Genomic DNA, 16,583 nt, shown 5'->3' on the forward strand with positions numbered 1-16,583 from the left:
GGGTAGTTGGAGAAGTATGGGAGAGGCTTTTGCCCTGCAGTAGGCGTAGCCAGGCATGATGATGATGATGATGATGATGATGATGATGATGATGATGATGAATATAACATCTCAGTGAACTCTGGTACGGTAATAATGTAGGGGAAAATTTCACGTGAGGCAGTAAATTATCCGACATTTTACCACTAGCGAAAAAAAAGGTTTGCAATAGCTGCTGCATGATTTTGGAAGAAAAATATTATCTTGTAAAGAGAACCTAGTAGAGTCAGGGTTAGCAAGACTATTTCATGCCACTAGCGTAATGTTACTTTGAGCTTTTAAAAAAGTATGCGGTAAACAATGATGCTCTAGTAGTACAAGATTCTTTTTTTTTGTGTGTAGTAGTAGTACAGGACTTTTTATCGTGAGTAGATTTAACTCACTGAAGGTGGGCATAACATGAGCGTTATAAGAAGCCGATGCGATGATACGGACAGCACTATTTTGGATGTGCTGCAATGTATATGTGACAGCGATATGTGAAACCCCAAGAACGGATACAATAATTTGTATGGCTATGAATAAAGGCACAATACAATATCAGGAGAGTGTGCATTACAAATTAGTGTGTGGACTTTAAAAGCACCCGAATACCATACGCGATTTTCCTTTTTTAAGAAGCTGACCTGCAAAATAAATTTTAGAAACGAGTCTAGTTGAACATCCAAAAATGAACCGTTTTTACATGCCAAAATTGGGTGAGGCACTGTGAGCACTAGTGGAAGTTTAGGTCGAGGTCTATTGCGTGAACTGAAATCTATAAACAGTTTTCTGAGAGTTAATGCGAATTTTTTTGACACCAACTACTGATATTTACTCGTTTCATATCATGTTAACCGTAAAATAACTTTGTACTGGAGAAAGGAACATTTGCTTTGTGTTGGTGATCAAATTTTTTCAGTACGCAGATGGCTTCGAGAGAACATCATCCTTCATTAGCAGATGGTGATAGACTCTATGAAAAAGGAAGTAAGCGAGATAGCTTCCTTTTAATTCCTCCAATGCCGCTCGAAGGGTGCGAACGAGAGGTGCAGTGCGTTTTTCCTCACGATATGCATTGCCCACTTCAGGCATGACGCATGTACTTGTGACTCTGTATTGGCGTGGATACATTGCAAAAGCCCACCTACACATGATGAAATTCACGATCCCCAAATTATGATTTACATTGGTTAATTCAGCAAAAGACCAGGCTTCATCAATGTCTAAGTTACACCAAACGAGGCCACATTTTAGGACAATTTTGTTATTTAATAGATGCTAAACTGCTGCAACCAGAGAGCGCGAAAAGCCATGCAAGGAATTTGTTATCTTAATGCAGTGCTGTGTCGCAATTAGTTCTATGTAATAATAAAACCATTTCTTATCTGCATCGAAACAATAACGGTCGAATGAAAGCTGAGCTAAGGAAGTATTCAAGAGCAGTGAATAAGTGCTACGGGATTAACGGGACCTCATCTAGCATACGCCACCGAAGCTCCTTCAGAGCGACGTGTAGTTCTAGGTACTCTCTGAAGTCTTGTGCGGAGAGGTCGAGTGCTTCGCAGGGGAGCGCTTCGAGCCGTCGCATACAGACAATGGAATTCACGACGGACCTAGGTGCGTCGCGACAGCAGTTCCATGCACACACTTGTAGATCCCTAAAGATAAGACTACATTCAAGGTCGTCGCAGTAAACAGAGCAGTGCGTTGCGTAATTGGGAATCACGCTCTTGTCTAGTTTATTTCTGGTGACACATCGGTGGACTGTGACGTCCTAGTAAACCAACATGGACACGTGGCTTTCGCACGCTGCCAAGCCACGGGAGCCACGCATTTGTTGTAGTCACGCTAGCGAAAGCTTCCCGGTAGGAACTTCGCACAGATCCATGCCGATGATGACGATGACTCCGTTAAATGCCGACAGCTGTGCCATGACACGACAGGGGCCCTCAGCAGATGGTCCCGATCCCTGTATTTCACCCGGGTTGCACTCCATGCTCCTCCCTGTGAAGAGCATAGCCCGCCATCGAAGGTCGGCGTAGGTCTTGGTGACTGGCTTGAGTTTCGGAAACAGGTGGTTCAACGAGGAGTAGTAACCCCGCAAGTTTCGTGGTGCGGTCCCCATCGTGCTACAAAAGAACCACGTCAGCACATCAAGAAACAAGCCTCATTACAGATCCCACCTACAAAGACTCACGTACTAGATTCATTCTGCGTATATGTGTTACGCGTTATCGTCATTACAAGAACATAACGCGTAGCAGCATGTCGTAGCGCTAATAGCGACTCCTGACGATGAACACAACAGCTAACACATGGCATAACTTACTCAAGCGAGGGCTGAGCTCTGTATAATTATTTTAATTATATGCCCAATGCAAGTAATGTATGTATATAATTATATACATACATATTATTTGAGAATATATCTACATAGTGCGTATAATTATTTATTATTTTTACATCTACACAAAATCAAAACTTGTCTAGAGAGAGGACACCAAACAGACCGGTGCCCTCAGCCGAACGCGGAGGGACTTCCTCATAAGGGCGCGCGCCAAACACGAAATCGGGCACAATGAGTACAGAGCATCGACAAGGCGTCACCAAAGAAGCAGGAGCTCAACAAAGCACCATCACCACGCAAGTCCACCAATTCCGGTCATCGCCTTCAGTTCAAAGCATTTACACTACGTGGCGCATGAAAGGTAGACGTGGTGCTATCCCATAGCAATGTTAACCATAATGCTCATTTTATTAAAGTGAGATGGCCCCATTCACGACCTGCACAAATCGAAACAACTGTTGTACCAGTAAAATGCATGAGTCATTATCACTATTGACTTCATCATACCAGTTTCCAAGACGCATCATTGTTGAAGTATCGTTTATGATGTTTTATTTGATATCCATCACATTACAAGGTCTAATTCTTCCTAATCAAGACTGTGCTAGCAGTAAGCGTAGCCTTTATGGCATTACATAAAATGTAATGTACAGCTTGCTTTATTTTCCTTTTAAAGTCCTGTAACCCTGTAGCACACAAACATATTTATACATCAAGGAAAATATGAACTTGTGTTCGACGTATGCGTGCTCATAAAGAGTCTATATTGTAAGAAAGGCGAAACAATATGAAATGCTATTTGAGTTAAATTCAAATTTGTACAGAAGTTCACATTAGGTTTAGTATTACGCGCCTAAATAAGCTTTTCAGTGCATCGAACGCTGCGTATTTGATGTGACAGGTAGTGTATAACAGGGTTAAGGCCATTTGCACCTTAGCCCCATAAATGCCTATTATGACCCCCTTGGCATTACGGAGTTTCTAAGCAGCGCAGCATAAACGCTACCATGACAGTGTAAAAGCGCTCAACGAGATGAGCAATAGTTCAAAGTGAGCTCTTTATAAAAATAAATTCTTGCAATTTCGTAGCTGTTGCGTTCTCATTTATTTCTGGTTTTAGAGCACGGGCAAGTTAACTTTTGTGTGCTTCCATTCCTCATCTAATATAAAATTCAGATGATTTCAAAGGGATCACAACACGCCAGGTACACATCAAATAGCTGTTCCAGCTCAGCTATTTCTCAATAGGCTTAGCGCTCAGACAGAGAGGAGGCCTATAACCATTTGCTGACACCCCGTACTTCTAACTCCTACACACACAAAAAAAAAGAAAACATGTGTTCAGAGTGCCGGCGACAAGGACTACAATAATGGATATTCTATGGATGTGCACAACTGCTGAAATCTGTAAATCTGTGAATTATGTAAAACTCAGTGCAGTGAGCTATATGTAATTCTGTGACCCATGAATGTCTTTCCATTTCTTGTTATAAGTGTTATTGTATGTCTTGTTCCACTCCCCTCAATGATGCCCGCAGGGCCATGAGTGTATTTGAAATAAATAAATAAATTTTTTGAACATCCAATATAGCACATTAATTTTGATACGTATAATATTTGAGGCGCTGTAACATAAAGCTGTTCCAATCTTTTTCTCTTCCAAGTTCGTATTTAGTACTCCGCAATTGGTCCCTCATATCTGAGGCAAGGCAAATTTCGCCTACCTGTCACGAGACGCCACCAAAAGTACTTGAACTCCCTATCTCAAGATGGCGCGAGCACACTGATAATGCTCGATTAGGCGAACAAAAGGAAAGCAATTCTATCTTACGCTGTCCATATGTCACCGTTGGCCGCAAGCGAACGCTAAAAATGTTTACGGGCAAAGCCTAGCTCACTTGTCGGTCCCTCGACGTCAAGAAACAATGGAACCCCACAAAGCCAAATGACGTGTGCACACTAAGGATACATTATTATGCTCAAGGAAACAAATTTTTAAGGGGTAGTGCATTGACAAGACTGCCCCATTTCGAAAGGACTTGAAGGTGGCGGTCCACTGACCACTCCAGCGCTTTTTACTCGTAGCTGCCATCGAGAATTAGATTTTTTTTGCCTATTCTAAAAAATTAAGTTGCAGTATCACGTTTTCGATTCCTTTTGGCACGTATGCGACGCCGCTTTGCCAAAACGTATTCACTGTACATCCGTTTTAGCGGCATTTTTAGGCTTCCGTTGCAAGCCGCTGCAATTTTCAATTTCCCACAATGTGCTTATCAATTGGAAGTGGACCAAGCGTAGAGCTGCAACCGCCTTCCTCATCTGGTTGTGAGCTTGCACTTCCCTAGACCGGCCCCACTTAAACCATCTCTTGTGTGTTCCTAGCCTCTCGCCTTCCGACTAATTAACGAAAACCTGTTGCAGTAGCGTATGCTATTTGCTTTGAAACCAAATAAAGGACACCTCCTCTAAACGAGGAGAGCGTTTGTATCGACTGTTCGAACAACCTAGCCGGTCAACGCTACCACGTTAAACTATTCCAATTTGTTTTCCTTCCAATCGCCTCACGTCAAATTAACGTAGCCGCCACAGTAACATAAAGCAGTGACCTGCAGCGTTGTCAAAACAGCCCAATCAAACGCTTTCCTCACTTACACGAAGTCACTTTTATTGTCTTTCGGCTCTAATGCCACTTCCTACATTGAGCGGTCTTTCTTATGTAATTGGCTGACGAGAGATGAGAAGTGCGCTGAAGTTTTCGTTGGGGCCGAGCCAGGGCTGTGAAAATAGATAACCAGATGACGAGGGTGGTACAGGCGCCTACGATTGGTCTACTTCCCCTTACTTAGCTTGCCGTGGCTGGTGGGAAATCACAACGAGGGGCAACGAAAGGTTACGAACGCCGCTAAAACAGTTCCTCAACAAAGAAGAGTTGGCTTAGCAATCTCCTAATCAGGCCGATAAGACTCGACAACGTTATACTGTCATGCAGAAAGTTTTATTGTACGCAAATAAATCCATGCTCTCAGGCAGGTGCGAGTCGCCAGGGGCTGAGCAATCGGCGGGCAACCATTTTCTATTCCTTTTGAGCGGAACAGTCTGGGCCTATTCAAAATGGTATTTCAGTTTTGTTCGGCATATTTGTGCGTCGTTAAAGCGTGCTCATCACAGTGACGCGGTGAATTTTCATGATTGTATGACGTCGCGTGAGAGACAAGTGAAGTGGGCACAGCCCGAAAACTGTTGATGAATAGCAGAGGGCTAATGGCGAACAGGCGTGGAATCATATTTAATTATATTGCTTTTCTTCAGTCTAAGCATGAGAAACCATTGTGTGCATGTCATATCAGATGGGGAGCTGTCGCGGTTTTCGTGACATTGCGTGGCAGACAGGCGAAGCAGGTGTGGCCTGAATATTTTTGGACCAGTCGTCGAGGGCTGATTGCCGAATTGGAATAGCTTTACATGGATAGCGCCATGGGTAATAATAACTAGGTCCGAATAATATAACCTAACCTTACAGCGCCCTTGACGTTTTGCAGGCCTTAGAAGGAATTGCGGTGCGGTACATGCCCTGTTTTTTTTTAATGTTGGCACCCAATTTAGGATACGCTCAACAGAATGAAGTCGAAAGCCTGCGTTTTCAAGATATCCGTTAAATTACTTGACATTCTTATTCGAATGCCTTGCTACTTTCTATTACATGTTTTCTCCTACCAAAGTTCGTGGGTTCCAGTGCCCTTATTCATCATCATCATCATCATCATCATAATCATCAGCCTGGTTACGCCCACTGCAGGGCAAAGGCCTCTCCCATACTTCTCCAACAACCCCGGTCATGTACTAATTGTGGCCATGCCATCCCTGCAAACTTCTTAATCTCATCCGCCCACCTAACTTTCTGCCGCCCCCTGCTTATTGCCTTAGTGCCCTTATTACCTATATCTTAATTGACTGTGTGTTATTTTCGCCTTAATTAGCACCAAAGCTCTTGTGTTTGACTCCGTGCAATTGCGGTCGGTTTGACCATCAATGATGGCATCATCAATTTCGATTATTGAATTTGGTCCTACCAAAAGTCGAGGGTCGTGGGTTCAAGTGCCCGAATTAATGCTACCCTAATCAGTTGTCTTAATTACCTTGTCCTAACCTAACATCAACGGTGGAGAGTTCGACTCCCACTAGTGGTCATGGGTTCAAATGCCCTGATTACCTCTGCCTTAATAAATTCCGCTTTAATGAACATTAATGGGTCGTGAGTTATACCATGAATGGTGGCGCCATCAACTTTGGTTCAGTGGAATTGTGTCCCACCACAGGTCGTGCGTTGCAGTCACTTAATTACCTTGCCCTAACTAACACGAAACGCCAGGGTATCGAATCCTATGAATGGTCGCGGGTTGCGCTCCCACCAATGGTCGTGGGCGGCACAATCATTTTGGTGCCATTGAATTTAGGTGCCCTAACGACAGATGGTCAATTCGTTGGTAACGCCGAATAGATTTTTCGACCCATCAACTATTAAGGCTTTCGCCTTAACATATTTGCCCAGTTCGCGGAATTTAGAATAGAAGTATGATAACGTGCCGCAGGCAATTTCTAGTCGCGCGGAAAAAAGGTGAGACCCTAGCTCACATAGCACAGCAATACAACTACAACGTTAGTGCGCTGGAGGCATATAAGCAAAAGCCAGGCCGAGCATTTCACACTGCAGTAAAATATGCTCTCACTTTCTGTTGATATTACATTGCACTGATTTGTCACTGTGTATCTACCAACGACCACAATATAGCGCAAAAGATGCTGAATGTAATAGGTTAGACAAAGAATGGTCCCAGACATGGCCGGCTATATATATATTTACACATTGTGAGACATTTCCAGGGTATACATCCTGTATATTTCTCTTATGTAGGCAATGGTCACTTCCAATTCAAATGACCCATGATTTGGAAGAAACTGGAGCGTTTCCATCAATAGCTTCATCATATTCAAAAATTGTATGCGGAAGCCAAAAGATTACATAAATTATGAGCTATTACACGTGTTTTTTTTATTTGGCCTAATATGCTTGTAACGAAGAACCCGAACGTGTTTTCGTTCTAAAGATTATATACAAAAAAGGAACGGAAAAAAGATATGAAATGCCCGTAGACATTTTTGACAACGTTGCATGCGGTTCTAGGCGCGACCATGTCAAGGTGAAATGCTTCTACAACCTACGTAGTCCACAGGAACGGGGCACAACTGCATCTGAATTCACTTTACTATAAAATTTAAGCTTCCTCATGCAGTGATTATCTGGCTCTAGCAATCAGCAACCGATTCTATTAGCCTAAGCTTGAAGGTGCACCACCGCATTAGTGGCCATGCATGTAAAAAAAATACCATCCCCACTCGCTTGTTGGACACAATGATTCAGCTTCCTTTAATTCATTCTCACAGAGTCAATGGTGAAGCTTTCACAGTAATAGCAAGTTCTAACCTCGTTAAAAAAGAACAAGCGTCTCCTGAACACTCAACATGCTTCCGTTAAAACCTAAGGTTCAGGCTGAACGTTTTTGTTTTTGTCATTTTGGCATAAGGTAAAATATTTTCATATTATCAGCCGAATAAAATAAAGTGTGCGTGGCTTCCCGCACTTCATTGAGCGAATTTAATTCATTTCATATGGCAGCTTGCTGTCTTGAGCCTCTGTCGCTAAGCACTAACTACGTCTGCATTTGTGCTACAAGTACAATTATTTTCGTTATTTCCGGCAAACTAGGATAACGAATACTTTGCTTTCGAGGATTGGAATATTTTTCACCAATTACATTGGACGTATTTGCATAAGTACGCGCTTGAGAGAAGATTTTGTAGCAGCCAGCGTATCGGCAACAAACCCTGGTACAATCTTATGTCAAAAAAACACACATTAATAATGTTTCCTGGCATGAGATTGTCGAGATATTGCGACATGAGACCACCTGTGGTGAAGGCTGTAGAGGCGTTGTAAACCTTAACGATTAGGTTGAAAGAGCCACGCTGATCGCAGAAGGTCACCGGCGTGTAACGGTGGCCCACAACACGCTCGCCATTCCACGCATGAAGTAGCACTTGCTGGCTGGGCTACTTTCCGAGTTTCTGTGGAAATAATTGAATAAAATATGTTGTAATGGCTAGAAATAAAGAAATCTTGCAAAACTGGAGGTAACACTCTAAGCTGTTTTGTTTTCTCAGGCAGTTTTCTAAGTATCCAAAACTAAGCAATTTAAAGCAGTGCTCATGCCGCTCTTGGTAGCGTACAATAGGCAAACAGGTACGTTTGCAGAAATGATTAAACATGTGCAAAGGCGGAACGGCCCCATTATATGTGAAGTACGCTCGCAAGTCAGTACACGACTTTTCAGTGCGCCCTCATTTCTAACTGCACGTCTACGCCGGTGCCATTGCGGGCACCAGGTCACTAGGGCGACCAGCAACAAACGAAAACTGAGTTCGTCTTAGAGCTGATGCTAGTGGCTAGAGCAGTGCCACCACTTTCTGGCGTTATAGCAAAGCAACGCAGGCTTCATGATTCGGCTCGATGCTCTGTACCATGCGCAACCTCTTTAGTTGTGCGTTGGTGCTTCTAGGGAGGAATCCTAGAAACTGTCTCCTTGCAAGAAGTATCCCATTGCTTACGGGAGAAATAGGGATGTGAAGCAGGTCAAATTGAACTATTAGCGTTAGCAGGATGCGTCACAAAAAGACGGGGTATGTGCCGATTTCAATGAACACTTTCCCGCCTAGGTTTTGAAGAGCGGCGAAAGGAGCGCACTGGGTATGTGACGCCCCCTATGAACGTCTTGCTAAATTGGGTCGCTTAGTATGTGAAAGCAAGGGAACAATTCTCAGCGTTCGCAGACTAAATATGGGTGTATTACTTTTGTGAGATTAATCATTGCAACCTCCCATGCACGGGGAAGCATGACTCACTAAGCTATGCATGGTCTTCGCATGTGATACTTTTAAATGCATAAACGTTTTTATACCTACCCAACGAGGAAAGCTCTCCGTCACTTAAGACCAATCACTAAAGAAAAAATAATGTATAAAACCTTTTATTCATGATGGCTCTGTTGAAATATTTGGTGACCGTGAAGTAAAAGTCATCTCTAGCACCATATGTATGCAGCCTACTTGGTGCATTCCAGACGTCAGGAAAATTCCAATTTTTCGAAACTGTAATGCCGAACACGTTTCATCCCATTTGCATTTCGGTGTTCACGGGATGTGCCTTCTGTTGCGGCGTCCCTTCACCCACCAAAATGCCACCGATCTATGAGTGCCCTTGTACTTCACGTCGAGCAACAGAGACAGATAAGTAGTCAGTGACTTCATAGCAATTATAAGGTGTGATGAGGGAATATATAGGTCCCATCACGGTTGATAATGGGTAAACGCGAATGGATAAGGTGCTAAAGAGCGATACGGGCGATCGGTAAAGATCATCGCTAAGGAGCGATTGTCTGATCAATTCTGATAATGTTAATAAGCACTTATAACGACCGAGAAACGTTTGATCAAGTGTGATAAGGTTGATAAGGACCGATAAAAGTTGATAAAATACGGCAAGGTGGTTAAGGACCGGTAATGATTGATAAGATTAGATTGATTGCGTTAAGTTTTATTGCCACTGATAAGGGTTGATGAAGGTGGGATCTAGTCCCAAAGGTCGAGAACGACTGATAAGGGTTGATGAGCTTTATGCTGGCCGGATCCGGTTTCATAACATTCATAATGATACCGAGGTGCATGGAGATGAGCAAGTGGCACAATGCTTAGGCACACTTAGACAACTCCCAGGGAAGTTTCTGCGAGAATATTTTTCGGGAAGTTCTCACAATGATACTCTGAAGCATATTTTAAAATTTGTTCTCGTGATTTTGGCAGTATTAAAGTGGATTTCCTCTCTCTCTCGCTGCACAGGAGAGACAAGATCGCAACACCAGCCGCAATGGACAATAACAAGTCATGCCTTTCCCGCGCTGATTGCGAAACTTCTGATCAAGATGCTAAGTACTCACCTGTCTCAGGCTTCGTAGATTGAATCGCAGCAGGCACACACTATGCCTGAGCGCCTGCCTGTGCTGGAGAACGACCATGTACAGGGCGTTGCGGTCGACCAGCAGAACCGCCTTTCCTCCGAGCATGTCCCGGAGGCGTCGGGTCATCGTAAAAAGCAGCACCAGGGTCCCGGTTACGACAGCAATCGTAGCAAGGACAAAGAGTATAGAACGCGGCTGAAATGGCGGTAGCAGCAAAATGAGGATGATGATGCCGATGAACATCTGTCATGGGTTGTACCCACTAGCGGAGATAGGCCAAGAATCGGGCGGCAGGAGGTAGCTCTCGAAAATTTTTAAATTGAATATGAGAAACAGAAATTAAAGACAAGGACCAAGCATATAAGAATAACTATACCAGTCTCGGAGGGGCAGTCAGACCAACTGAAGGGTGAATTTTAAAGGAGGTTGCAATTAAGGTTAGGGTAAATACAATGTAATAAAGATTGTGGATAATTGAATTTCATTGAAACAAATGCTGATATGATAGGTAGAATAACGCTACGATAATTATCAGGGTTGCTGCTAGAAACGCAATGTATTCCTATTCGGCTTAGTAGTTGCTTATACGATGATGCTTACCTACTACAAAGGACGGGCTGCTAAGCAGGACGGTACTCATAGGAAGACATTAAACTTCGAAGAGAAAGTGTGCCAGGGTAAGGTGTAAATTTTAGAAATGCTAAAATTTATTAACCTTGGAAAGTCTTGTTTTAGACCGAAATGTGCAGTTCGCGAGAGGATGGGATTGCTAGAAATGATAACTTTGTTGACGAAGAACCCAATATTGTTTGCTATATTTACCCAGGTATTCTTAATTGCTCCATTTAAGCAATTCTTCTTCTGAATGTTATTTTCATTGTTTTTATTCTTATTCTTCTTGTTGTAATATTCCTACTATTAAGCTTATTATAATTCTATAAAACTTCGCTAGTGTACGTGGAACTCTATAGTGCATTTCATTCTCTGCCGCACAATACCTTTATCAGTAAGATATGTTTTCGGGTGTTCACGAACGTCGCCTTTGGCCCCATGTCCACGCATCTACAACATCAAGAACGTATGTCTCCCTCAAAATGTTTCGAAAATGTTTTATTCTGAAATTGAAAGCGTTGGCATCAGGGTATCGTAGAAAAGAAATTCCGGAGGCGCTGCTTATTATTGCTGATATGAACAATATTTCCTCTTCATCCTCCATCTACAAAGTTACCTTGTTATTATGTGTGTATGATACCCCATTTTTGATAGCAGACAAAACAATCAAGATATTGAAAACCCCTGCGATGACATGCTATATAACTTCTTTACTTGGACAAATAATTCACCGACGATTACGGTACTCCGTAATTCGAAATTAGAGTGCACAAATTTGACACGGGTTTTCATGCCGTGATATACTGGTTGGCCTGGACAAGCTGTTTCGTGGGACACGTTAGAAACGGAGCGAGCCATGGCGCGTCTGCCTTGCTAATCTCAAGATCGCGAGTGCCACTGCATGGTTGACATGTGGGCGCAATTCACAGTAAATCTTCAAGACGAGGTGCGCTAATTTGGTGCGCCACACTTCCCACGCTTTCGCCACACCCTTCTTCACTTTCCGCCTAATGGTTTCGATGCACCCTCCTCTCCGCTTTCTTCCTCGCGCCTTTCAGCCCCCGCTGCGATCCACGTTCGCTTTCTTCTTTCGTTGTGCTCGTTCACTCGATTACGCTGCCACCACTACCAACGCCGACGCTCGCTGCAGGAAGGGGTGCCTAAGAGCTCCGCTAGAAAAAAATTGCTTACAGTATCAAATGAAAAAAAATAACAGACGCAGCGCTATCCCTCCTAAAATTCACCTAAGGTAATCTTCGTCGTGCGATAAATTGAGGTAGCAGAGAGTACTCGGCTTTTATTTCTCGAGTAATTTGGACGGGAACCTTCCCTTAGAAGACGCCACCTAACCGAAGCTGACGACTGTGTTTGCCAGCACCAGGACATTCAACAGCAGCATGAAGAGACGGCGTTTTGCTTATATTCCTGGTTTGTCGGTCCAGATGGTATTTGGCTTAACTTTTATCGAGGACGCAGATGCAACAAAAAATTTTTCCTGGAAGAGGCTCTCACCCCTACCAAGGGAGTCCAAAAATACGTTTCACAGAGCACATCGTGCATGCTACCGCTGCACCTCACAATGTAGCAGCACTGGAGTCAACCCTTTACTAGCCTGTGATGGCAGCCCTGAACAAATGCCACACTACTTATCATAAAGGTAGTCGACTATAGGAGCTTTCATCAACGCATTTTTTTAGATGTTCATGGAACGACCTCGAGAGACGGACTTTCTCTTACACAACATCAATGCCAGGAATGAGCGTCCTTTGTGGTGTAAAGTGCGGCCGCTCACCATTAACAAGGGTGAGCTCGCTGACGACGTTATGGCGTCATTTGACGCCAAGCTGCACTTCACTTCAGTTCCTGTAGACCGGGCCGTAGCAACATGCAGAGTTGTCCTGATGGCGGACGACGTGCTCGCTGATCGCACACCTTTGGAGGTATGGGATGTTTGCGAGCTGTTTGAACTTTAAGCAACACCAACTTCACTCACGGCAAATAATTTTACATGTAGAAGATCAGCAGAACTGCTGTGGTTGCTTTCATTTTCGTTACTACTGCCACTCTGGTCATGCAGTTCATTCAATGGAAGGCCTTCGCTAAAAAAGTCAAAGGTTTTCATCAGCTACGTAAACGACCGCTTTTGCATTGCTCCATCTAGATGCTCCACGCCTTCTGCGTCTTCTCAACTCAGCAGAAGCAGCCATGTTATTTACCACAGAATAGGAGTGTGACAATAGCCTCCTCTTCCTGGACATCCCCCTGCGGCGAAGTGGAACGTGGCTCTTGTTTGCAGTGCACAGGAAGGCGACTCATACCGGCCGTTACTTACATTTGAATTTATGCCATCCGCCTGGCAAGCATGCCAGGCGGATATATCACAAGCATACCACAAGCATGCCGGTTTCTCGTCTCTCACGACGCAGGCTACAAGAATATGCTCAAATGCAGAGGGAACTGAAGACATTTCGTTATGAATTACCCATGAAGGGGAACTCCGAAAAGTTCATTAACAGATTGAAGCTCCTGTCCTTCCCAAGCCGCCTCTAGACAAGTCGTTTAAGAAACGCGCTGGCGTTCCATATGGGCCTGGCATTAGCGCATCTCGTTGCCGCATATTCCCAATCTGCATCTTAGAATGGCACATATACCGTCGAAGAAGGTGGGAAATAAGCGTGTGAATGTAAGGGATCTGTTGCTGTCTACGAGACTCCATGCGCAGATTGCAGCTGCAGTTATCGAATCAAATCAAGTCACTTTATTTTCAACACAAATGTTCCGCATGCTCCAAGCAAAGAAGAGGTCATAGACAACTTGAATGGACCTGGGGACCATACAGCTAGCAGACGATAGTGATGCATTCAGAAAATAAAATTTTGAACAACTTTACATCCCTGGGTATAAGAAATAATGAAAATATTATACAATGCAATTTAAAACAAATCCAGCTATAGCAATAATGAACTTTTGATGCACATTCAAAACGTACAAGTGTCAAAAATAACAATGCTCTTCGCACATTTAACAAAAAATATTATTTGCGACTTGAATTTACAAAGTAGAATGCCGAAGTTTATTTTTGTAGTCGCACGCTTTATTTGTGCGGATATTGGATAGGCGAGGATCGCCCTTCCATAAATTGTATGTGCTCTTGGCGTTGGTTTGTTACGCAATGCATAATTAGCTGACCTTGTGTGGAGTGTATGTAGCAGGTTATGTTTAGGTTTGTGCATTATGAATTTCAGGAGATTGCATCAATATTTTTTCGCATATCATTTTGATTTCGAACTTAATCTTACCACCAGCTCAGCTACAGGATTTCGATATCAAGCTTACAACAATAATAATGTTTTTATGTTGTATGAACGTCTATACTAGATTTATTTTTTCTATTGACAGGTGGAAGGGCCTTCTGGATCACTGCATTTATTTTTTCGCAGCGCAGAAGAACCATTTGTTACGATCTGTGGGTCTTACCTGTGGACTAGCCTTTTTGCTATATTTGCAACAGCTTTAATTGACGTTGCCGTGACTGCTGCCACAAGTCAATAAAGCTTAATTGTAAAAATTACATTTCTTTTTCTAACCTATTCGCCACAATCATCTCCTAATTCTGATTATTCGAGCAGACAGACATTGTATATGTAGTGATTATTGCTAAAATTTCCAATATTCTAAAGTTTCAGGCTGCAGCGCTTCCTTACAGAGAAGCTAGTTGCCGCACCATGAAACAACAAAAAAAGAACATTAAAAGGGAATCTGCAACTATGCGTTAGTTTATGGGTTCATTGTATTTTGCACTTAACGACCACACGTAGATTAGCTGAAATTACTGCTTGAACAAGCGGCAACATTGTAAGGCATGAGCGTTACAAACCTTTAAGACAAACGAAGAGATGCGCTTGTCAAGCGGTTAAGCCTGTTGTTGCAAAAAGAAAAAGAGTCCGACGTCACAAACCGGTCAGGCGCTTTTTTTTTCTTCCTTGCTTCCTTGAAGACAATTTCAGCTCCTTTGTTGTACCAGAAGACGCGCTTTTATTTGGCGTTTATGGTAAAGAGCATCAGATGGCTCAAGCAGCTGTTGAAGAGTGAAGTTGGGAACATGGCCTCCAATGTGTGCAGTGGAGCTCACCCTCCTTAGAGTGTAATATTTTTATCTTTTTTTTGCCCTGTAATATTTACCTTTTTGAGGAAACTTTCTCGCATATTGTTTCCATGATTAGAGGAATTGTAGGCATGCAAAAGAACTACGTTCTTCAGGGAAGTTTATTTCATGTTTTACCATTCTTACATTCCTACATATTCCTGTTTAAAGGCGAGTCCAATTTTATAGATGTGTAAAAAGAGAATCCAACAGAACAAATATGACGCTGAACGCCGATGGTATAAAGCGATTAGCTTTGAAGCAATGTGGCGACGCATCGTATTGTCACCACCGAAACACGTCAAATATGAGGCACGTAGTAAAGCTTGGCTCCTCTCACGCATCGATGATCACTGATGTTCATTTATTGACATCGCATTGTAACGGACCTGAAAAATATGTCGCCTAGCCTGCCTGAGCTAACAAAGTAATATACACATAATATTGTCTTTCTTCTTATTCTCTCGTCCTTTCCTTCAAACACCTAAAGCTATGTTGTATTGTGTCCTATGCCTGTAACGGATGTTCTTTCTGTTTCTTCCGTGCTTTCTTTTCGTCAATGCTTTAAACCCCACATACTTACCTCGGCTACTTAATGGTTAATGCCTCCGACGCTTTTAAATCCCACCGCTTCGAGAAGGTTCACGTTTGCTACGATCCTACGTGTCTAGCTTGGTCATTACTTTTGCATTCCATTAGAACGTGCTGTTGTCTCCAGGATTTGCTGTTGCTCCAGCGCACATAATGCTTATCCTGTTGCAAATATCTTCCGGTGTGTTGTTCTTCTTAGGCAACCAGCTAAGGTCTCAATTTTTTTTAATGTCTGTCTTGGTATTCTTGTAAATCACCACGATCTTCCTTCTTTCCAAACTTGGCATCCTTTTTAGAGTCTCCGTTTTTTTCTCTTTCTGGACACGCTGCGTCATCTAGCGGTGTCACCGCAAAGTCGGCACGTGGCGCGCCTCTCTCTCTCTCCATATATATATATATATATATATATATATATATATATATATATATATATATATATATATATATATTGTCACGTCGCCGTAACATTGAAGAACACAGTACACAGGAACACAAGAACACGAAGCTAACATTGTAGTGGGCGAACTGGTGTCCACAGAATCGAAGCAAAACAATAGCATCGAGCGAATTGGGCGATCGTCGAAATCTAATGTGCGAGTCGAGCACGTGAACTTTAGTAATAACTGGCCGAAGGTACCAACGTAATCGCTGATGCGGGCGTGCCTTCCAGAAAGTACTGCACAATTCGCGGCGCACATACCATCAGATTGCACAAGATCCGGTGACAAGACACAACGTAGAGAACCAACCATAACATTCGAGAAACTTCGGACACATGCAGGCGCGTCTTACGCCGAGT

The sequence above is a fragment of the Dermacentor variabilis genome, chromosome 6 (assembly GCF_050947875.1).
Source record: "Dermacentor variabilis isolate Ectoservices chromosome 6, ASM5094787v1, whole genome shotgun sequence".
Lineage (NCBI taxonomy): Eukaryota > Metazoa > Arthropoda > Arachnida > Ixodida > Ixodidae > Dermacentor > Dermacentor variabilis.